Genomic DNA, 23,762 nt, shown 5'->3' with positions numbered 1-23,762 from the left:
TCCGGCCTAGCTAGCCTGCCAGTACAATTTGATGGTTTCCTATACTAATTAATTGTTTTGTTTATAGTATGTCTCAGGAAGGGGTAGAGGATTTCTCCCTGCCTAGCACCCCGGCTAGAGCTGTCACTCCCACACAAGGAGGAGAGCTAGCCAGTCCAGCATCGATCAGATCCTGGACGATCCCACGTATAACCACGGAATTGAGGAGACGACAAATCCCCTACCCCGCTACAGCAAGGAAAGCAGAACTTTTCAAACTGCTACGCACATCTACAAATAACATGCCAGTCCAACCCAGGAGATATACATGCCATGTTATCCTCACTCATGGCGTCCATGAGCAAGGTCAACTCCAGGCTGGAGAAACTTGAGTCGGTCACCATGTCCCTTACTCTAGCAGGGCCACCCGCTGCTGCTTCACAAGCACCAACTGACTTGCCATTAGTTGCTCCAGCCATCACCCTGGATGACCAGGAAGTTAGCCCGGCTCATATGATACCTGAGCATATAAAAAGGGATATCCTGGAAGGTAAAGACGTCAACCTGGCTTTGTGGGAGGGGCTGGTTTGCTACCTCTAGCCTACTTAAGGCACTCCCCTTACCTTGCTCATTACCATTCGAGGTCAGAATTGAATGACCCTCCCACCACTCCACATTTAAACATTTATTTCCTTTCTATTTCTTTTCCTGGGTAGGCACTCTTCTTTCTCAGGCCTACCTCATCGTCGGTTCCGACACCACAACCGACTTGCTCTTTTATTATCCTACATTTATCTATGGTATTTCACACTGTACTATCATAAGCACCTAACACAAATATATAATAACTATATATATTGTGTATATATTTTATAAAATATAAATACAAATAATTAAACATTTTTTAAAAAAAATATAGATATAGATATTAAAATACACTTAGAATGAAAAAAAAATATATATATATGTGTATATATATCCACATAATTATATAAATAACATGATAAATATAAATGTAGACTTCAAATATATATATATATATATATATATATATATATATATATATTTAAATTCTACGTGCATATTTATGTAATATTCTTACGTAATCAAGTAATTTTATTTATTACAATTTGAGGGACCAGCCTGACAACCCAGTCTGAAAGTCCAGAAATTTTTATTTGCTAGCACTATATTTAACCCTGTAACATTCCAAGACACCGTAAAACCTGTACATGAGGGGTACTGGTTTACTCGGGAGACTTCGCTGAATACAAATATTAGTAAAACGTATCACAATGTCTATATAAATAACATATATAAATAACATAATAATGATAATAATACCCACCATGTACAGGTATTATAGTGTTTTTAAAAGTGACATGGTCAAATATAAGTCTTACATTTCTGTTTTTTCACATTGAAATTTGCCAGATTGGTATGTTGCCTTTGAGAGCGTATGGTAGCCCAAGAATGAGCATTATCCCCATAATGGCATACCATTTGCAAAAGAAGACAACCCAAAGTATTGCAATTGGGGTATGTTCAGTGTTTTTTAGTAGCCACTTAGTTATGGTACATAGATGTTGTCCCTTTAACTATTTAATATAAAACATTGCCATTTTTTAAACATGGCAAAGTTTGCATTGCCGCTCTAGGCCATCCCTCACGATTTTAGCCGTTGCGAAGCAAGAGTATTCATTTACCACTCCCACGTTCTCTATGACATCATTAGACACTGATTGGCTTACAGTCATCTGGGAGGAGGGTCAGCCCCTAGTGATGTGACTTGACTCCCAGATGTACACGATTGGTGGGGATCCAAAAATGGGAGGGCTCAAATCCCATATAAAATGGAGTATACTCCGGACACGTATTTGCTCTTGATAAAGGAGTGTTATACCGCCGAAACGCACGTCGACTTCTGGTGGGATACCTTGGTGCTATTTGGCTTCTAGTACTTTTGTCTGGCCGATGCTGTCCTTAGCTTGAGGGTAGCTAGTTTCTTACCTTCAAGCTGCCTCAAAGCAGCAGTGCCTAGTATGTTATATTGAGTGCTATTTAGCTGATTGAGCTTAGACTGCCTCGTAGCAGCAAGGGACGTTTAAACTATGGAGGGAGCCTCCATTTAAATCTACATAGTAGCTTGCCTGGGGACTTTTGCAAGGTCCACTTGGGATATACTAAGTATCTGGCTGACCTACTTTGTGCTGCTTTAGTGCCAAGTTAGGATCGTTGCAGTTTGATGTAGGACGCACTACTTAGCATATCTGCCCCCCTCTCCTCGTTCTATATAGGATTATCTGGTTGTAGCCTGTGTATCCTTATATAAAATATATTCTCCATCTATCCAATTTGTACACGCTGTGATAATTCATGTAATTTTAATACTTTATATTTTGCCTAAGGGATAGTGCTATCTCTAGGTCCAGTATACGAATGCCCTGGAATTAGTGGAATTACACACCCTCTCTCCATTCCCCCACATTCTTTCACACATGTTCTACTTTCTTTTTTATTTTATAGTAATTTGAAGGTCACTGTTCATACTTGCCAATAAAGTTATAATTTTTTTCGTTAATCTTTACCTTGAATGATTTATACTTAAGGTAATTCCAGTGGGGTTGGATCCTACCAATTTAATTTAGGATCATCCCCTTTCAGCATAAGAATGGGGGCATCTAACATTTAAAATTAAATTTTATATTTTATTTTAAATGTGTTCTTTTAGAAATGTGGACCTTTATATTTTTGGAATATTGCAAAGTAAGGGAGCACATTTCAGTTCTTGTTGACTGTTTTGATATGATGAAAGACTTGTCTCTTAGAAGCTGATCTGATAAAGGGCTATTCACAGACATTATATATCTGGTTTTCTAATTTTATGACTAATACGGTGGAAAAAGGTATGTTTTCTGAGTTAATGTGGTTTGACTGATGAAATTATTCAGCTTCAGCATCAGAGGTAAATCTAGAAGGCTGAAAAATCCACTAGGTGCATGATCCATACCACTCAAGTACTTTACTTCAACCTGTGTACACGGGGACTACATGAATAGGTCAAAGTAAGATTTACTCATTAGCATAGAGAATGGCAATACATATTTGTGTGTACCAGATACAATCATGTATCCTTTTATTAGAAGATTAATGCATTTGCTATCTCAAAAGATTACATCCCCTAAATATTATTCATGAAATGTAATAGATCATTTTAAAATGTGTAATATAGATAGATTATTGTACATTTATGCACAATACATAAAAAGAATGGAAGAAAAACTGGGAAATGAATAAAAAAAAAAAAAAAAACTGCATTACTCCTCTAGCCAAAGAGAGAGAACCAACAAGAATAAAAATAGATTTCATATTGAATATGTCACTGAAGTGGAAATCAATCAATAAATTGATTATTTTGTGTATTTGCCCCTGGCCAAATGAAAGAAACAGTGTGTGCACGCTCCCTGAAGTAATTCACACCAGACACAAGTTTCAAGTTAATGAAAAACTTGAGGAATGTTTATTAGAAGGGGGTGGCATGCCCCTTATAAAGCAAAATTACATAATCGACATTGTCAGAGATAACATTGATTTATACATCAATAATTGGTTAGGGGTTAAGTGGTTGATTTATTGCTCGTCCTACCGGGTGTGATGTCACTGGCATCTTGCGGATCTCCCCCAGATTCCAGCGCCATCTTGTTAGTGAGGGTGTTATTCGATGACTACGGGAAATTCCCTGGCCCTAGCGGCCATTTTAAGTAAATCATATAAAACGATAAATGCTGATTGAGAAATAAAGTAAATAGACATTTTACTAGTTTAAAGAAATAAGAATAATATTTCATTTCCACAACAGTCACCATCTCATAGGTGCGTTAACTGGAAAAAATTACATTTTATAAAATACAACAAATTACAAAATGAAGGCAATTTAGAAATGTGCTTGGATGTACCTTTTTCATATAGAAAGTGAAAGGACAATGATTGGGGTATAGCATCCAATAAAAAGCTCAAATTATCAATTTGCCCACTGATGTAGATAAATTGAATACTGGCAACATGCACAGATTGCCTACTGATACAAAGAGCATCATGCCAGACTGCAGATCTGGTCACTTACCAAATTCTGAAAACTTTGAGACTTGAAATCTTGAAAAGCAGTCTATATAATATGTGTCCTTTACCTGCCAAAATAAAAGAAAATCCACAAGATATTTTGAAAATTTAAAGCAAGTCAATTAATGTATTTTTTTGTTAATTGTTTAGCGACACTAGTTTTGTACAGATATTTGGCTTGAAACCGCCTCGGCCACATAGTAAAAAACTATCTTGAAAGGGATAAAACTAGGCTAGGCCAGCAGGAGCATGTATTCACAGAAGGAGGTAACACATTTCACAACAACATACATGCTTTTATTAGAAGTAGCATTTAATGGTTCCAAAGAAGATGAATGTGTATTGAGCAGAGAGGACATGTGAGAATGTATTTGGCGATGAGTGGCAGTGCAATGTTATTTATTGCTTTGTAGGAACATAATTTTGAAAGTGATCTTCAAGTAGACAGTGAGCCAGGGACTGGCTGATTTGAGAACGAGGGGATAAATTATTCTAGTTGATACACTAGGATGGTATGAATGAGTTAGAACATTCAGTTACTAAATTAGTTATTTTGATCTTATCTAAAGATTCTAGAATTATATCTATATAATACACTAGTACTTTGGCAGCTCATGCAATGTAACTAAATCCCCATTATTTTTACCTAAGTCAAAATAATATAATATAGGTTTTTCGTTGATGAAAGGGAAGAACAGTAACCACTGGACAATGTGTTTCTGGTGAACCTTGAGGTGGCTGATTGAAAGCCACTGATTTAGCCATTTCAAATCCGTAAAATACATTTTAGTAGTAATAGGAGACTAAGACTAAGGCGATCTGCTCACAGCAGAACCAAGTATACAGTCCAACAAATGGAGAGCTGGTCTTTGGGAAGAGACAGTAAGGCACAAAATGTGTCAAGGTAGAGGTCGGCAGCAAAGGAGACAGAATTAGGTGGAGATAAAGAGGTTCCCTGTTCAAAGAATGAATTCAAATTTGATTTACTGTTCGAAGTTCATGCAAAAGTAAAGTGGAGGAAATCTAGCTGGTTGCAGGACCTTCCCCCAAATCTCCTACAGCTGCTTAGACAGTTCGTTTAACATTTATATTGCTGGCTATTTAGACTGCAGGCTTTTTTCCTGCAATGTTGCAAACGTATTCTGGTAGATCTTTGCACATATATTTTTTGTGCACTCGATGTACTCTTTGTTCTAATTATAGAGTTTATTTAATTTTGTATTTAGAGATCTTCAGTTTGCTACATTTAATGTATCTCCCCCCTTTTGGTCATAGTTATTTGCTACTATTTATGGCAATTCTGCCACACACATACTTATAGCATTTCTTCTGACCATATTACTATTATTTTTGGACTAGTCGATTCTATCCTATTAGATCCTAATTTTATTACTTGTTTGTTTAGTATCTGTGTGTTTCTCCCCCAAGAGGGATTAATAAAGAGTTTTTCGTTTTTTGCTGTCTGCGCTCCACTTTTATATTTATTATTGCAGAGTAGCTTTTTTCACATAAGGATACAAGGTCTTTTTGGGAGGCAGATTGTCTTTAATCTGCAACCCATTAGTCCTATATTTTCTTTGTCCTAGATATAACTTGCAAAGCACAGATAGCTTTGAAGGAAACATGTATGTATAGAATTGATATGTTTTCCATGTTAATGATAACTTTACCTTGTAAACTGTTATCTATTTAACTGTTGTAAACTGGGTTAAATCCACAATCACTTCCTGCCTGTAATGCAAAAGAATATAGTATTCTTTTGTTATTCAATGATCGCATGAGTTAAATAAAATTCGGATGTTGGAACTGCGAACCCTAGGTTGGATCATCTCATTGACCATCCTTAGGTATTCATTTAGAGCCTATTTTCTTAGATTCTCCTCTCAATGACTATGGTTTAATGGTTATATTCTTCTATGTTGAATAGGTGTAAAGAAGAGTAATTCTGTTGGTATCCCACCACTTTATTTTCCTTTTCCTTTTTTTTTTTTTTATATTTTATTAAAGAGGAGATGGTTTGGACCATTGACTGGCCAACACTGTTAAGAACCAGCATATTTGATAATTTCCCTATTGCGAATTCTTCTTTGATCTAAAGTGAATGAACAATAATCACTTTTAAATAGTAATAATTTTTTTTGCCAATCTTTATTTTTAGATTTTCTGATTGTAATTATTTAACAATGACATTTGCTTAAAAACATATTATATGATATATTATACAAGAGAAGTCTAGCATTGTTTGGAGAAGACAATAATCAATCATATGAGGTCAAAGGGGTTGCATGAACAAAGTTAGGTACATCATGTATTCTCCGTTTGGCTACAGTCAGGAAAAAGATTCCTCCCTATTGGGACAATAACCCATAATGGGTGAGTGAGAGGACTTCTGACCACAGTGGCCATGAATGATTATAGTTGTCTCCAGTGCACTTATTGCCTCTGCGCTTGTTTCCCAGTATGCTCTGTGACGGAGCTCATGTACTCCGACAGCATACCTCTGCCCAATCCACTTCGTAGCCGCTTGCAGGGACCCTGGAACGCTTCTGTCCCAGTCTCTGCTGCTTGACTCTGTTCCTTCTGGAGCTCTTCCACCTGACCAGACTGCAGCTCTCCTTCCAGGCAGGTATCGTCCCCTCTGCCTATTCCACTGCAGTTCTTCTTTCAGGCAGGTATCATCCCCTCTGCATATTGCACTGCAGTTCTGCCTACAGTGATTATAGTTATTGTCTTTACGAAGGCAATTGCGGCTCTCAGCCTAGCTCTTTTGACTTAAGTAAAAAAACGTTATTTTACTTGGGACTAGCCCAGTGCCCGACAAATCCTAGGCACCAGATCTCCATGGCGACTAGAAATTTAGCCCTGGTGTCTGGGATTTGTCAGCCTTTTACCTTAAGTAGCCGGCTAGGCAAGCATTGGAGCCGGCCGGCTGCCCAACCGCTCAGGGAGCATTGGAGCCGGCCGCCCTGGGAGGTATGGAGGCGGCCGGCTCAGGAAGCTGTGTAGTCGGCCACCCGCGGGAGCATGGAGGCGGCCAGCTCAGCAAGCTGTGTAGTCGGCCGCCCGCGGGATGAGGAAGACAATAACCGGCACAAAATATCTCTCCTGCCTGCAGAATTTGTAATATGCAAATCTACTTGAATATGCAAGTTAACTAGCTTTGCTGTTCAGGTAGTGCATATTGCTGTTGCTACCAACAGAGGGCGCTACACAGGTTCCATAGCCACATCCACCTAGTTGGTAGCAATCCTCAGCAGTACAGGAGAGCAGGCAAAACATTTAACCATCTATACACACATAAACACCCTGCACCTATAATAGGCACAGGGTGACTGAGACATAGGAGCCATTTAGGAACCATTGTAAAGTGTCTTTCTGCTTCCAGTGATGGTGACTACCGTCACAAGCTCCTTTCCCATCTTTCATCCTTCCTCTCTTTCCCCTTTTCCGTATTCCTTCTGTTCTTTTTTTTAAATTTTATTTATTTATTTTATTCGGTCTTTATATTTCCCTTTTTCTCTCTTTTGCACCATACTTAAGTAAGTTTTACATTAAAATCATTAAATAAACAGTTAGCGGTCACAAGGTAAGCAAAGTTATACTAACCAGCTATCATGGCCTAGGAACGATTAACCACTACATTTATCTATTCTGCAATCTGTGGCCACCAATCGCTGGATCGGCCATTATGATTATCGCTCGGGTGAGCGCAGGCACTGGAGTGAGATCCGAGGTGGAATTAGAGATAGAAGGGGGGGAGGAAGAAGAGAAGGGGAAAAAAAGCCTCAATGCACATGTTTTTGTTTCTCTTTTGAAGCTGGCTAGACTAGTAGCCATGCAGACTTGCTTGTTGATTACACCCATTCGTATGACTTCCCAAAGCATGTACCCCCACCTGACCACCCACACCAACCTTCAAAGAGGCCTCATGTTTGCCACGCCCCAGGAGACATAGCCCCCAATCCACAACACTTTCAGTACCTCCCCAGGAGAGTTAAGGTCTCCATTGCTCGATAAATAAATAGTAATAGTTTTAAATAGTATTCGGATTATCTGTATTTTGTATGATCAGATAAACCGCAAAGCCCAATTTAAGTGCTCACTTACTAGTAGGGCTCCTGGTCCAGACAGTCTTCCTTAGAGTTACTTAAGACCTTTGCTGCCTTGCCAAGGCTTTCAACTCTGTACTCTCTGGAGACTATCTCCTGAGAAATACCTTAGCGGCACATATCACAGTCCTACCAAAAAAGGTATGGATCACACTCTTTGTGCGAGCTACAGGCCCATCTCTCTCTTGAATGTGGACTTGATGCTCTTTGCCAAAGTGCTTGCTGAGAGTATAAAACTTCTACCACTAGGATCAATCTAGTCCACTAGGATCAAAGCTAAAGATAATACCATGCAGTTATTTAACATAGTGTATTTTGCTAGACTTCAAAAGAGACAGTTGCTGTTTTTCTCCAAAAATACTGAAAAGGCATTTGACTGGGTGGACTGGTTGTTTATCTTCTGCGTGGACTGACCCTTCATTTTAATGCTTGGCCAGCTGGCCCAGGGAGCATAGAGGCAGCCAGATGACCCAAGGAGCATGGAGGCGCCGGATGGCCCAGGGAGAATGTAGACAGGCGTGTAAAGAAAATAGTATTCTTCTTGCAGCTCTTGCTCTGCATAGTGTGCCCTGCAGTGATGCCGGGTGCTGGAATATGATGTCACTCCGGCCCTGGAATCACTAAACAGTAAGGAGGCTGGGTGGACTTTAATTTAAAAAAATAATAATTTGTGAGTGTATGCGAAAGTGTTTGTGTATATGCGAAAGGTGTTGACTCCTCTATTTTCCCACACTGTGCCTGTCTCGCCATGGCTGGCCCTGCCCCCATGGGTGAGATAGATCTGTCTTATCCCAATCAAAAGGAGCTCTGGGCCTGCCCTCTCTACAGGTTGCTTCACCTATTTCATATAATTGACTGACATGAGTCCCAGCCAACCAGCCATCCCTTAAAACTGAATAAGTTGGACCGACATTGCAAGGGAAGCAGCTCCTAGGGTGGCAATCCGGTATCTGATGGCCAGAGCCACTCCTTATATTTAGTTTCCTGTTTGTTTCCACACCTTTCTTTCAACACAGTCTAATCCTCTCACCCCAGCCCTGCACAACCCAGCCTTTCAAGGGGGCTTTCTTATGGTGCACCTTGGTGGAACACCTTCATCAAGGTATTTCTGAGCTATACAAGTTGCTCGTGGCAAATGATCCTCTTCCATCACCAAGGTATATGTGCTGCTGGGAGGATGCACTGGGGTGCGTTTTCAGCTAGGAACAGTGGACACATTTTTTTTTATTCTGAACCTTCAGAGCACCATGTCCATCAAAATACAGGAGATAAAATACCACTTGGGGTGATATAGGACCCACAAGTTTTTACACACTTCATGTTCAGAAATCAGCCTAGGGGGCGGAGCCTGACCGCATGGCTGACTAGACGTGGGGGACGAGAGCTCCTGCTAAGCGAGCAGAATAACGGGCATAATCGACGGCTATCTAGCCCCAAGACTCACCGGAGTGCATTACCCACGTCGGGGGTGCGCTTCTGAACCGAGAGGTACTTCTTTGGAGCCCGTCGGGGCAGGGGGAGCGAGACGCCAGGTGCGGCCTACTGGAGCTGGGGAGAGGCGGCCGCTCTCTCCGGCACCGGACCCCCCACCCCACCGAATTTGCAGATCTGCCATTCCCCCCCCCCCCCCCGACCGATGGGGGTTATCTCGGTCCCCCATTAATCAGGCGGAACAAGCGGGCAGACGGGCTGCGCAGCCTGCAAAGGTGCTGTAAGGCTAAGGCACATTCAAGATGGCCACTCCACAGCGACCAAAGGGACAGAGCAAAGGCACCCAAGCAACCACCCACCCCCTGGAAGCCCTCGACAGACTCTGTCTGGGCCTCTGCTCGGCACTGAGCGAGGATTTCCCTACAGTCGAGCAGCGCGAGTGGTGGCCTTGTGGGTTCGCCCTGCAACCCGCCGAGGCCATTATGTGCTTCCACTTCAGGCCTTTAAAGCGACCATCCGACCACGCAGACACCAAAATCCGCTATGGCGGGAAACCAAACCAGGCTACCTGGGCGCACACACCCGCTCCCACCAACATAGGAGCCGGGTCACCAAGCAACCCCTAACCTACAGTGACTCACCTCAGCAAAGATCCTGGGATCAGCGTGACACAGCTCTTCTCTCCAAGGCAGTAGCTGAGCACCATGCCGTTGCACTGCGGCATGCCCAGAGGGACACCAGTCAAGCAACGTGGCACCTGCTCGGATCATGCCCGACTGGGGACCGACACCCGTCAAGGAGCGCCGCGCAGGGGTATGGACTGGACTGCCCACCGAAGCACACCAGTGGTGTCGGGTGAAGTACAGCAGCTGCCTGCGTTCCAGCTGCCGGCCTGGACACAAAGCAGGGTTCCTGGCGTTCTCACAGAGCCGCAGCCAGCTGGGCGCCCAGAAACACAAACGTTGACTGTATTCCATGCTTTAAACTAAACGTGTATAGCCCTACCTTCACTGTGTTGCCTTTAGACGTTCCCATCTGATATAGCTACGGCGCCAGAGGTTTTCCTATGCTTTGTTACTACACCACAGTTCTATGATGTATACCTACCATCCACCTTATGTCACATTAACATAATCCTGTGTTTCTACTGCTTTAAAATTACAGGCCTTCAGCCTTTATGTTGTTCACCCAGCGACACTATGCTCTTAAACGTGACCAGCCTACGTTATGCAGTCATCTGACGTGTACTAGTATATATTTTGAGGTTTTCCTTAAGCGCGCATACCATGCCAATATCGATCTCTAACTAGCTTGTTAATACGTCTTGTCACTCACGAATGCTTCATGTGAAAAATAGCTTCTGCCTAAAGCATTTATGACTATCAAGCGACAACTGTTTAAGCGACCAATGCTTAAGCGACAACTGTTTAAGCGACAACTGTTTAAGCGACAACTGTTTAAGCGTCATATGTTTAAGCGACTAATGTATAGGCGACACATGCTTAAGCGACAAATGTTTATGCGACAAATGTTAAAACGACAACTGTTTGAGCGACAAATGTTAAAACGACAAATGTTCAAGCGACAACTGTTCAAGCGACAACTGTTTAAGCGACAACTGTTTAAGCGACAACTGTTTAAGCGACAACTGTTTAAGCGACAACTGTTTAAGCGACAACTGTTTAAGCGACAACTGTTTAAGCGACAACTGTTTAAGCGACAACTGTTTAAGCGACAACTGTTTAAGCGTCATATGTTTAAGCGACTAATGTTTAGGCGACACATGCTTAAGCGACAAATGTTTATGCGACAAATGTTTATGCGACAAATGTTAAAACGACAACTGTTTGAGCGACAAATGTTAAAACGACAAATGTTCAAGCGACAACTGTTTAAGCGACAACTGTTTAAGCGACAACTGTTTAAGCGACAACTGTTTAACCCCTTAAGGACACATGACATGTGTGACATGTCATGATTCCCTTGTATTCCAGAAGTTTGGTCCTTAAGGGGTTAAGCGACAACTGTTTAAGCGACAACTGTTTAAGCGACAACTGTTTAAGCGACAACTGTTTAAGCGACAACTGTTTAAGCGACAACTGTTTAAGCGACAACTGTTTAAGCGACAACTGTTTAAGCGACAACTGTTTAAGCGACAACTGTTTAAGCGACAACTGTTTAAGCGACAACTGTTTAAGCGACAACTGTTTAAGCGACAACTGTTTAAGCGACAACTGTTTTAGCGACAACTGTTAAAGCGACAAATGTTAAAGCGACAAATGTTAAAGCGACAAACTAAACGACTGGAACACTCACTATTATTGACTAGCCTGGACCCAGCCTGATTCTGCTAATATTATTTTCTGTTTTGCTTACATGTCGACGTTAATCCATAACATCTAAAAAAGAGGTACGAAGACTAAGGAAATGTTAGCTACCATTGTTATCGAGCCCTAAACTGTATTTTAAACGCACATTTCCCTCTCTCTATTCTGTATCCCAATTACCATACCTCAATAAAATACAGATTGAAAAAAAAAAAAAAGAAATCAGCCTAATTCTTGTTGGTGCTGTGGGACAGAGGGGCATATCTGCTACATATCTGGTGGGAGTGTTTGGAGATGAGTGCCGTACTACTGGAGGAGCATCCATTCTACCTTATGCCACCTACTAGAGAGTCCTCCCACTTTCCACCCCTGCAGAAAATATAGTACATTCTACTAAACTGCTCATCTATAAAAAAAAAAAAAAAAAAAAAAAACGCTCTGCTCAACCACCACCTCTGGAGGAGCACTTCCCCTTCGATGTTCTAAATATGGGTTTGCTAAGGTTGCGGAAATTAGAACCATGGAGAAGATGATAGCCTCCCTTTACCAGCGACAAGAGCGTTATCGCTGGATTTCCTGGATTGGGAACATATGGGGAATGGGAGGACATGTTCTGGGACTGGAGAGGGGGTGGGTAGCCCCCTTCTCGATCCCTCTTAGTCTTTGCCTTTTCTGTCTTTTCTCCCTGCTTTTCTTCTATTTTCCCTGCTCTCTTCCATGTAGGGAGTTTGACCTTGACCCTATCCGGTTTTCTTTTGTTCCTTATTTATAGTTTCCTACCGAAACAATTCAGTCTTTGGATTAAGTCCAAGGCTTTCTCTGCTCTGCCCGAGCCACATTATCTTGCATCTTGAGACTAAAGAATGATGTGCACCGCTTGTTTGTTGTTACCATGAGCAGTTTTTGTAAAGTCTCCATTTTATTTCTAGAATTCCTACCACTTGCTTACCACATTTATCTTTTCTTTGCCTGCCCTGCATGGGATAATTTCTCCTGATGTGTTTTTGAATTGATCAAAACATCTTAAAAAAAGATTGACAAACAAAAATGAACTGCAAAAGTCAGTTTATATGTATACATGGCGTATTAAAAATCAAATCACTGGTATCTGTTGGGGGAAAAATATTATATAGTGTGCGAATTTCCATTTCACATTTGGATTTTGTCTTTTTCCCACTGGTGAAAGCAGCAATTTAATTAAAATGTGCACACTATAAATTGCACATTTTACATTTGCATTATTCTTTTGGGATGATCACACAAAGCACTTTCAAATGCATTCACTGAATACCATGTGGAATTCAGTGACTTTGCATTTGAAAAATAAAAAGCCATTAACAAGGTGTTTTAAACCCCGCATTGAATCAATTCCTGTTGAAAGATGAATCCACATTGATGTGACACCTAGAATGTATCATTCAGGAGACATGGATCTGCTATGATTGTCCCGTTGATATAGTAGATTGTATTTAACATGCTTATTGTTAAGGACAATTGGTGCTTACCAGAAAAATGCTAAAGAGTTTAAATGTTCACTTATACATTTTTATGCACCCAGACAAGCAGAGAAATGGTAAAATTAATTGAAGGGTTCAGAAGGCACTCACACTTTTCCACTCACCACAGACAGGTCAGAATTATAGACCTTCATATTTCAAGATTCTTCGAAGTTACGGCTGGCTGACACAAAGCTACAGAAGACCTCATTTCCCGATGTCCCCTAAGCCTCCTAATCAGGCATTCTGAATTTTTACGTGAATTCTCATTATTTATCTTATTATTTATGCCTGTTTCCTAACACACTGGAGGGTGTTCATCCTGTTTACTTTTAGATTGATCTGGCACTCTGTGTTCACGCAGGAGTGAACACTGAGGACTTTAGAAAAATGTTGAATTGGCTTGTAAAAATTAGCAGATTTAAAGACTTCTTTATAGCTTGGCTAGCTGTCCTTAATGTGATGGCATTTATCTTCTAATTATCTTGGTTTTTTGTTTTTTTTTTGAGAATGTGGCAGAGATACTTAAAGTGTGAAATCTTTATGATATATTCATACTGACTATATTGAAATTTCACTGAAATTCCAACCCAGTCAAAAGATATACTGACTCAAATTAGGGTTACTTTATCTCAGTATATTTCCTACGCCTGTCACTTCTAGACACTGGGTAAAGCTGCTGCCATCTAGAATTGTCAATCTCCCAGATGTCATCAGTGACGGCTGCAGAGATATTGGCGGTATATATGGAGGATCCTGCGGTCTTGCAGAATCCTTCACAGACCTTAATGCTGTACTCTTGCGCATACTGAAGCGCCAGGAGCAGAATATGGAAGCGCCCACAAGGGACAGGTTCAGGCAGGGCCGGATTTAGATGAAAAGAGGCCCTAGGCTATTCCACTTATGAGGCCCTTTTACCTCCCATTTTTAAGTTTGTAAATCACATGAGAGACAATAAAATACATCATTACTGTGATATATATATATATATATATATCAATATGTTAAATGAAACATGTTGTGATTGGTACTAACCTTTATAAAAAAATGTGGCACGCATAATAAATTTAAGAAAAGTCGAGATGTGGAGAGGGGTGGTGATTGTGGGAGGGGGGGTGATTGTGAGAGGGAGGGGGGTGATGAGGAGAGGGGGTGTGACTAAAAAAATTACCTTAAATCCCTGGTGGTCTAGTGGGGGCTGCCTGGTGGTCTTGTGGGGTGGGGTCCGCAGAGCTGAAGACCATGGATCTCGCGAGACCCAATCAGAGCGTTGTCGTGGTAACCTGCGGCAACGCTCTGATTGGGCAGTGCACGCGAGATCCATGGTCTGCAGCTCTGCAGATTGCGGATGGTAAATGTACAGAATATCGGTATCGGTAAGTTATCTGCAATCGGTCTGAAAGTTCACACATTATCTGTATCGGTATCGGCTCTAAAAAATCTATATCGGTCGATCCCTAATTTAAACAATAAAGTTTCTTATTAAAAAAAAAAAACAACAACAAAAAACTCTCCAATATTTTGCAAGGATAGGGAACTGCAAACAAGTGAGGACAGGGAGTCTATTATAGTAAGAATACAGATTCATATTCCTAATGCTAGAGTTCCTATCCAGGGTAAAAAAAAAAGTCTTTTTTGTTTTTTTAAATTTACATAGACTGCCAGACACCCCCCAATACGTGTAAACTAAATAACTCCTGTAAAAACTTTATCCAATTCCGCTAATGGCTTAAAATTTCAGATTAATTTTAAATTGCCAGCAAGTCATACTTTAGTAAATAACCCTGCAAGTATTTTTTTTAACAAGCCTTTATTCAATTTACTATTATCCATTCTTATACTATGTTTATATTTTTTGTGCAAAAAGTGCTTAATATTTGTCCTGATAAACAATAATTATGATTATTAAACATCAAAAATACTTTGCACCAAGAAGGTGGGTTCTGCTAAGGTTTTTCCCAAATGTTAATTTTTTTTGCCGATTTTGTTTTCCTGTGATGAAATTGCTTTCAGATTAGGCAACAGGTCCATTCATCTTATCTAGTGAATGAAATTGCTTTCAACTGTGTCCCTACCTGTCTCATAAATCTTTACTACTCAATTGTTGAGGGAACATGCCCAGCTAACATTAAAAAATAATGGGAAACATGCCATGAGTCAGAGTGGTAACCATAGGGCCAGCTCCCGACGACAGACCCAACAGGCACACGAAGGTCTGCTCAAACAAGGGAAGGTCACTAAGGGTAAGATGGGCCATGTACAACAGGAATACCACACCACAAAGGGTTCAGGTACTGTTAGCCAAACAGACCAAGACAAATGTTGATGCAAGTTCCGTATGTTACAAACACATGCAACATCGGGAACCATGCGACAGAACTTCCTGTACGGGAACATTGTGATGCCATGTAAAACAAGTATTTTTTTGGTGTTAACCCCTCCCTTCTTCCTTTCTGTACTCCAGAAGTTACTTGAAAACAATATAGAACAAATTAAAAAAAAAAAAAAAAAATTATGGGAAAGATCAGTATTGGCTTCATGAGTGCTAACCGCAGATGCTACAAACCTTGAGGGTTCAAAGCAAGTGTTTAAAGGGACACTATAGTCACCAGATCATTTAAAGCTTAATGTAGTTATTTTGTTGTCTGTATAGTATGTTCCTGCAGGCTTTTTAATGTAAACTTCTCTTGGCGGTCACTCAGACGGCCACTAGAGGTGCTTCCTGTTTCTGTGCTGCACACAGTGGACGCTGAACGTTCTCCATAGAGATGCATTAAATTTAATGCATCTCAATAAGGAGATACTAATTGTCATGGTGTTTTGTCATGCATGCGCAATAACCTCCAGCTCGTGTTAGAGACAAGGTAAGTAAAATTATATTTTCAAAGGGAGCCAATCAGTGATTTTACCACTAGATTGTCAGCAATACATGTCTGTCTTCCTGACACTGTACTGTTTCTTTAAATGTCCACGTTGTTTTCCTTATTTATCATATAAAACCTTGGTATAAACAGGGGTCAACGTAAGCCTTGAAAGTCCTTTATTCTGAGGATCCTATTAATAGTAACTGGGATTTTAGGAATATGGAAAGGAATTTAAAGCTTAAATTTCATATTTCGCCTGGGGCCTATGGAGTGAAAAGCTCAATGTTCTTTTGTGCTTTGCCTGGATGTCTGGGACTCTGGCTAAATTCGCACAAATATTCTGTGCTGTAAGCATAGGCTGATTTTACTCTATATGTGGCTGATAGTAACCACAAGCGTAATAGAGTTGTTTCTGTTTATTATATTTCTTTGAGACATTAGATTTTTTTAAGACTTGTATTACTGGGTCCAGATCAGTCTCTCAATTTTCGATATTGAAATTGTGTCTCTCACATCCAGTGGGAACTTTCTTTGCCTCTATATATCGGTTTCTGACATCTGCCTCTGTTAACACTGACCTCTTTAGCACTTAGGAGAAATCGTCCCACTTGTTTTATGTTTGTTTTTTTTCCTCCATGTTTAAATGTTTTTCTTCAGATCCTACATAGACATCTTTGTAATGAAAGGAGGTCACTCTGCACTTGTTTTGAATTATATTGTCAGGCTTGCTTAGTACTTTAATTATGTTTTCTTAAGCATGTTGTTTAATCTGATGTCACCTAGCTATATTTAAAACAAATGTGGTTTATTTTGCTGATGTGCTATTGTGATGACACCACAATAAAACATAGATTGAAAGACAAGAAATATAAATAAATCCTATTCCACAAGCTAGACTAATGAGGGTTTTGAATTTCCTTCTTTTGAGAAATATCCTGTAATAGTTAAAGTGATTAGAAGAGAGCACAATACCTTAGGTGGATGTGAATCCACAATGCTCCGGGCAAAGTCCTACCTGTGTTGCTCAATTTAGTATGCGTGACACACTTGGAAGGTATGGTATTTATAAACTAATTGCATACCTCCCAACATGTCAAACAGCCAAACATGAACAAACACTGGCACATCTGTGAAAGACAAGGTTGCTTTTTAGGTAGAAACGCCTCTAATGTAAGCATTGGGCTGGTGTAACTAGGTAAATGGATTGAAAGATATACTGACATGAATACTGCTTCTTCCTCATTCAGCACAGATTTTGTGAGCTTTCAAGCTTCTATTAATGAGTGAGTTCCCTGGAATCTGTATGTTGTATTAAAGGGACACTGTAGGCATCCAGACGACTTCAGCTAATTGAAGTGGTCTCGGTGCACTGTACCTTTTGCACTTAGTGCTGCAATATAAAACATTGCAGTTCCATAGAAACTGCAATATTTACATTGCAGCTCTAAGTCTACCCTCAGTGGCTGTCTACCAGACAGCCACTAGAGGGTTTCCTGAATTGACGCTGTAGGTCCTCATGCAGAGCGTGCTTTCCTATGGGGAGATCTAATGCGCTTGCGGCATTTGCTGCACATGCACATTAGACCCCTCTTGTCGCGGGACGGTGGAGGGGCGAAGTGTCGACCCAGCGCCGAGGGACATCGGTGCTGGGAAAAGGTAAGTAAATAAAGGTTTTTTTCCTGTACAGCTGTATTCCTGTCACTACAGTATCCCTTTAGTTGGCTCTAGCAACACTTTATGACGTAGCATGTTTAGGTGATTGCAGCCTTTCTGATATATATATATATATATATATATATATATCAATATCAAAATAGGACCTGCCAGACATGGGTTACCTTGATGTTGTGGCAGGCTTATATAATGCATAATTTACTATAACTAAACCCCAACTAAATAAGTCAGGTGTTATTAAAGAAACGTACATTTTGTGAGCGTTGCAGGTGGTGTTAAGTGAGTGAGTGCCACGCTGGATTCTGTATGCTTTTTATATATGTATTTTATAATACAAATTTATATATATTTAGTGGGGGTTTAGTTATAGTAAATTATGCATTATATAAGCCTATATCCAAATAGTTCTGGATTTCTTAGAATAGTACTTATTTGAGACTACAGTCCTACCCGCCCGGGTTTGCTCCATGGTGTCATGCTTCTTGGGACACCAGAGAAATGTCCCCATTAAAGTGGCACTGTCACCTCTGGGGACTTTGCCGAATTCGCGAAAACCCCCAATGGTGACATTGCCACCAGGGCCCTGGAGGGAGGGGTGGAGGAAATGGTGAGATTTATTTACCTGAACTTGTCCCTTGCAGACGCAGCCACCTTGTCCAGTCGGGTCCAGTGCCAGGAGCCTATGTCACTGCTGATCTCTTGCGAGAACACGTGATCCTCCATAGACAAAGCCAATTAATTCCCTGATGAAATCACTGGTGATGGCTGTTGGGATTGGCACTTTAGCACCGCCCAGAGTCCAAGAAAGGGAGAGGGTGACAGTGACGCTTTAAGTGTTGCACAAATTGAACTCCCAGCTCTCTGTGCATGGGCAGCACTGAGTGGCAATTTATTCCTCCATTCTGCATTCATATGTACATATGTATTTCTATTACGCCAGTATGCTGAGAACGTGGATTTTATGCACTATAGTGAGTAAACCTCACTATAATAATCCAAGAATTGCAACCGTTATATTAATTCCACTTGGCATCTGAATTCTTCCTTGTTACAGGAGTCTGCCTAGTTTGAGGAAAAATGCATTGACAGCTGGTTTGTTAACACGAGCTGAAGAATAAATGTTCAAAACTATAGGTATTCAAATGCTAGGTTACTAGCTTAGCTGTAAACTACACATTCTGTGAACAATTTGTGTGTTTGACATTCAAAGTATGGTATTCCATAATAACTGAATCTCTAGTTATTGACTATATCAAGATCAGCTTAACTCCTTCAATACCGAGCACTTTGTGTTTTTTAAAAAAAAATAGTAGCATAACATGTTTTTGAAACAAGGGATGTCAACACATATAATGAAACGGCGTGTGTACAGACTGCCTTTCAGACAAAGAGTTTACCTAGCCAACTTGGTTTATACTGATCTGCAGGAATTGTCCTCACAGTAAATATGCAGGGGGATAAAGTAAAATACACCCACTATGGGGCCTGGATCCTGAAACATAGGGGACTTTGTGCTTGGTGACCAGAAGCAACCAAAATGGCGGCTCTGATTGGGAAGGACACACTGGATCACATGCACAGCAAAGGTGGACTGCTCCACACAACCTCGGATGATTAAGCTAAAATACACCAGTGACTAAGAACAACATTAAGGCTCTCCTACTTAACATCCACACACTGTTTCAAGCCAACCTCTCTATGACATAGAAGGAGCTGCATTCTTTTTTGGGTGATCTGACATTTATGGCACACTTGCAGGCATTAAACAAGTAACTAGAGGCGTCTGGCAGATAAATATGTCCCTCTGCAGGCTGGCATCATTCCTTGAATATTAATGAGGAAGAGTGAGGCTTTATGGACTAAACTGCTTTCTGCAAAGTAAATGAAAGTAAAAACATTTGTACTCTATTTTGGAAGTGAAATGGTTAAGAGCCAAATTCTCAGGGAAGTCGATGAATGGTAGAGCTGTGACCTCTTAGGCAATTAGAGAATATACTTGGAATTTATTTTATAAATAACCCATGCCTTTCTGGTTATGTAGAAGAAACAGAAGTGTCTTTTTTTTTTTTTAGTTATTATTTTTAGCAATTCTGTATTGCTACATTTTTTTTCTAATTCCATATTATCCTACTTCAAATTTTATCTGACATTATTAACATAGTGAAAATAGATATCTTCATCTGACAAATTGATCCCATTTTTCATGACAATATTTTACAACAGTTACAGTTTGCAGCTACTTGCTTTCTAATTACTTGAACTCGTTATTTAGGACCCTCAATCGTTTACTGATTTTCTCATTAGTATAGTAAGGTTTGAGTTATCTCCAGCTCCTCACAACAATCTGTCCACTTTATCAACACAATGCCAAACCTGAGAATTTTGGAAACAACAAATTGTTTGGATGATGAAATCACATGGCATTATCTTGTCCCCCCCCCCATGAAGATGTATTTAAGGTTAGTAGGTTAAGGTGTAGACCAAGGATGTGAAACTCAAAGGCTAACATGGGCCAAATAAACAAGGTTTAAGTTCATGTGGGAGGCAAACTGATTCCAACCCTGAAGTTTCAGGAAGCCGCAAGTGTCGTTATGACGTAATGACGCTCGCAGAGATATCGTGGTTACTAGGAAACCAGCTAAATCATGAGACCAAGCCAACGTAGTAACTAGGTGATAAATCAACAAATATGAAAAAGTGAAAATGTAATCATGATAAAAACACCAGGCAGGAATGATATATATATATATATATATATATATATATATATATATAAACTATGCAATTTCTGGCACTCTTCCCAAATAATAATACATACCAGGTGCTTCTCTGTGCAAAATACTATAAACAAAGCAAGAAATGAGAGCACTCCATAGATTTGGTAAATCAAATTACTGTATTCAAATAGCACGCAAAAAAAATGCTATTTGAATACAGTAATTTGATTTACCAAATCCATGGAGTGCTCTCATTTCTTGCTTTGTTTATATATATATATATATATATATATATATATATATATATATATGATATCTTATTTAATTAAAGCATATTTATTTATTAGGCCATTTCAATCTCCATTAAATACTCTAATGAAGTCTAATAGAACCTGGATGGGGTCTTATTTTACTGTTAGGCGGTAGAGTGGTGGTGGTGATAACCAGCCCCCCCTCGGCACATTCACAATCTGCTGCACCCCTCTATTCTAAACTTCAGCACCCCCCTCTACTAAACCCAAGCACCCCTGTACAAAACCCCAACCCCCCTGTACAAAACCCCAACCCCTCTGTACAAAACCCCAACCTCCCTGTACAAAACTCCATTCCCTGTTTAAAAAACAAAAAACTTTTTGGCATCCAGACTCATACTTTACACCCCTTGTGTATCTGGTGTCCTGCGTCTATACCCCCTCTGGCGCCGTCCGCAGCCTGTGACACAGACGAAACTCATTGAAGGCGAAGCCTGTAGACGTCACATCAGGAAGTGAAACCCGCCTTCATTCGCTCCTGGACGGCCTCTGCACCACCTCCGCCTGCTTCATTTCATCTTTGCCCGCCTCCAGGTGACCAGAGCAATGTAAATCTTGGCTGGGCCGCAAAGATATTAATTGTGGGCCGCATGCAGCCTGCGACTTTGACATCCATGGTGTAGACAGCTCTGTGTTGAGTGAATAGATCAGCAGTTAACAGGGTGCAACTATTGACCATTTAGTAGAGATTTAGGTGCCTTTGAAGGCACATATTCAGGGCTTACCTACTAGACATAGTTTCTCTCAGGTCATTTTGTACATTGTAAAGTGTTGCTCTTTTATAAATAAAGATTTTTGCAATAGATGCCCCTGAAGGCTCGGATCATATTTGATTTTATCTTACCGCTGCTTTCTTTATGCACTCCTTAAATATTCACTCCAGGCAACAGTTATACCCGTGTCCTTAGGGTATTTACCCTTCTACCAAGAAACTTGTTTATCTTTACTCCTTGTGGATATTACCTATTTATTAGACTTTTCTGCATCATAATTTACCAGGATCCTGTGACAATTTAGGCAATATCCCCCCTTCTCTTGTTTATTTTTCCATTCAGCTTTACACATGATATTCAGTGGCTCAATAATAATTGTTGCAACATAGCTGTACACTCTTCTACTTCGTTGCGCTTTCCCATTGAGGGGTTTTGGTTAATATCGCTACTATTTGTTGCTACATTATATCACTTATCTAATATGGAGGCAATGGTATTTCTATACAGATTTTTATATTGATTTACTTTGGTGTTAATCACCATCCAGACATTCATAACACTATAATATAATTTAGGAGCACATTTTGTATTATTCTCCCGTCCCTTTTTCCCTTGTTTTAGGTTCACCTAATATCTTTTAATTATATATAATTACACTAGCGCTATTATCTGGACCAGGGCTTCCCAAACTTTTATGTGTCAAGACCCAATTTTGAAAACCATGTCAATCCGCTTTAGAGGCATTCAATTGGCACATCATGGCAATCCGCTTTAGAGGTGTACAATTGGCACACCAGGGCAATCAGCTTTAGATGCATACAATGGGCAGACCAAGGCAATCCGTTTTAGAGGGAAAAATTGGCACATCATGGCAACCTTTGTTGCATAAAATTGGCACAGCATTGCAATCAGCTTTAGAGGCATACAATTGGCAGGCCATGGCAATCCATTTTAAAAGCATACAATTGGCACACCATGGCAAACAGTCTTAGATTCATAAACTTGGCACATCATGGCAACTTTAGGTGCATAAAATTGGCACACCATGGCAATCAGCTTTAGATGCATACAATTGGCACACCATGGCAATCAGCTTTAAATGCATAAACTTGGCAGATTATTGCAATTAGCTTCAGAGGCATACAATTGGCACACCATGGCAAACAGTCTTAGATGCATACAATTGGCACACCATGGCAAATAGTCTTAGATGAATAAAATTGGCACATGATAGCTTTAGAGGCATCCAATTGGCACATGATGGGAATCCGCTTTAGAGAGATACAATTGCCACACCAGGGCAATCCGTTTGAGATGCATAAAATTGGCATATCATGGCAGTTTTAGAGGCATAATTCTGGGGTAAACGTGTCGGGGGGCAGGGTGAGAAGGGGTTAACGTGTCGGGGGCAGGGTGAGAAGGGGTTAACGTGTCGTGGGCAGGGTGAGAAGGGGTTAACGTGTCGGGGGCAGGGTGAGAAGGGGATACCGAGGGGGGCAGTGTGAGAAGGGGTTACAGTGTAGGGAGGGGGCAAGGTGAGAAGGGGTTACAGTCTGGGAAGGGGGGCAAGGTGATAAGGGGTTACAGTGTGGGGGAGGGGAGGGAGAGACAGGGTTACAGTGTGAGGAGGGGGCTAGGGAGAGAAGGGGTTACAGTGTGGGGAGGGGGGGAGGAAGAGAAGGGGTTACAGTGTGGGGAGGAGGGCAGGGAGAGAAGTGACATTAAGAGGAATGGGGGGACATTAAGGGGAATGGGGGACAGTAAGAGACAGGTAAGGGAGAGTGAAGATGAACACTAAGGGACAGGGGAGGAAGGGGAGAGTAACACTAAGGGACAGGGGAGGGAGGGAAGAGGAACACTAAGGGACAGGGGAGGGAGGGGAGAGGAACACTAAGGGACAGGGGAGGGAGGGGAGAGGAACACTAAGGGACAGGGGAGGGAGGGGAGAGGAACACTAAGGGACAGGGGAGGAAGGGGAGAGGAACACTAAGGGAAAGGGGAGGGAGGGAGGGAAGGAGGGAA

The 23,762-nt window shown here is 40.8% G+C and overlaps 1 protein-coding gene across 5 annotated transcripts in view; it reads left to right on the top strand.

Moving 5' to 3' along the window:
* The window catches only part of RAMP1 (receptor activity modifying protein 1), a 111,223-nt gene that overhangs the window by 7,936 nt on the left and 79,525 nt on the right, over positions 1-23,762 (top strand). For 2 of the 5 annotated variants that reach the window (XM_063429982.1, XM_063429981.1), the window contains exon 3: positions 13,592-13,702. The exons of the other annotated variants lie outside the window; for them this stretch is intronic. The gene's annotated coding sequence lies outside the window, so the exon portion shown is untranslated. The remainder of the gene's footprint in view (positions 1-13,591; positions 13,703-23,762) is intronic. 5 annotated transcript variants of the gene reach the window in all.

This window comes from Pelobates fuscus, chromosome 8 (genome assembly GCF_036172605.1).
Source record: "Pelobates fuscus isolate aPelFus1 chromosome 8, aPelFus1.pri, whole genome shotgun sequence".
Lineage (NCBI taxonomy): Eukaryota > Metazoa > Chordata > Amphibia > Anura > Pelobatidae > Pelobates > Pelobates fuscus.
Note: the sequence above shows the minus strand (reverse complement) of the source record. Positions and strands in the feature narration are given on the sequence as shown.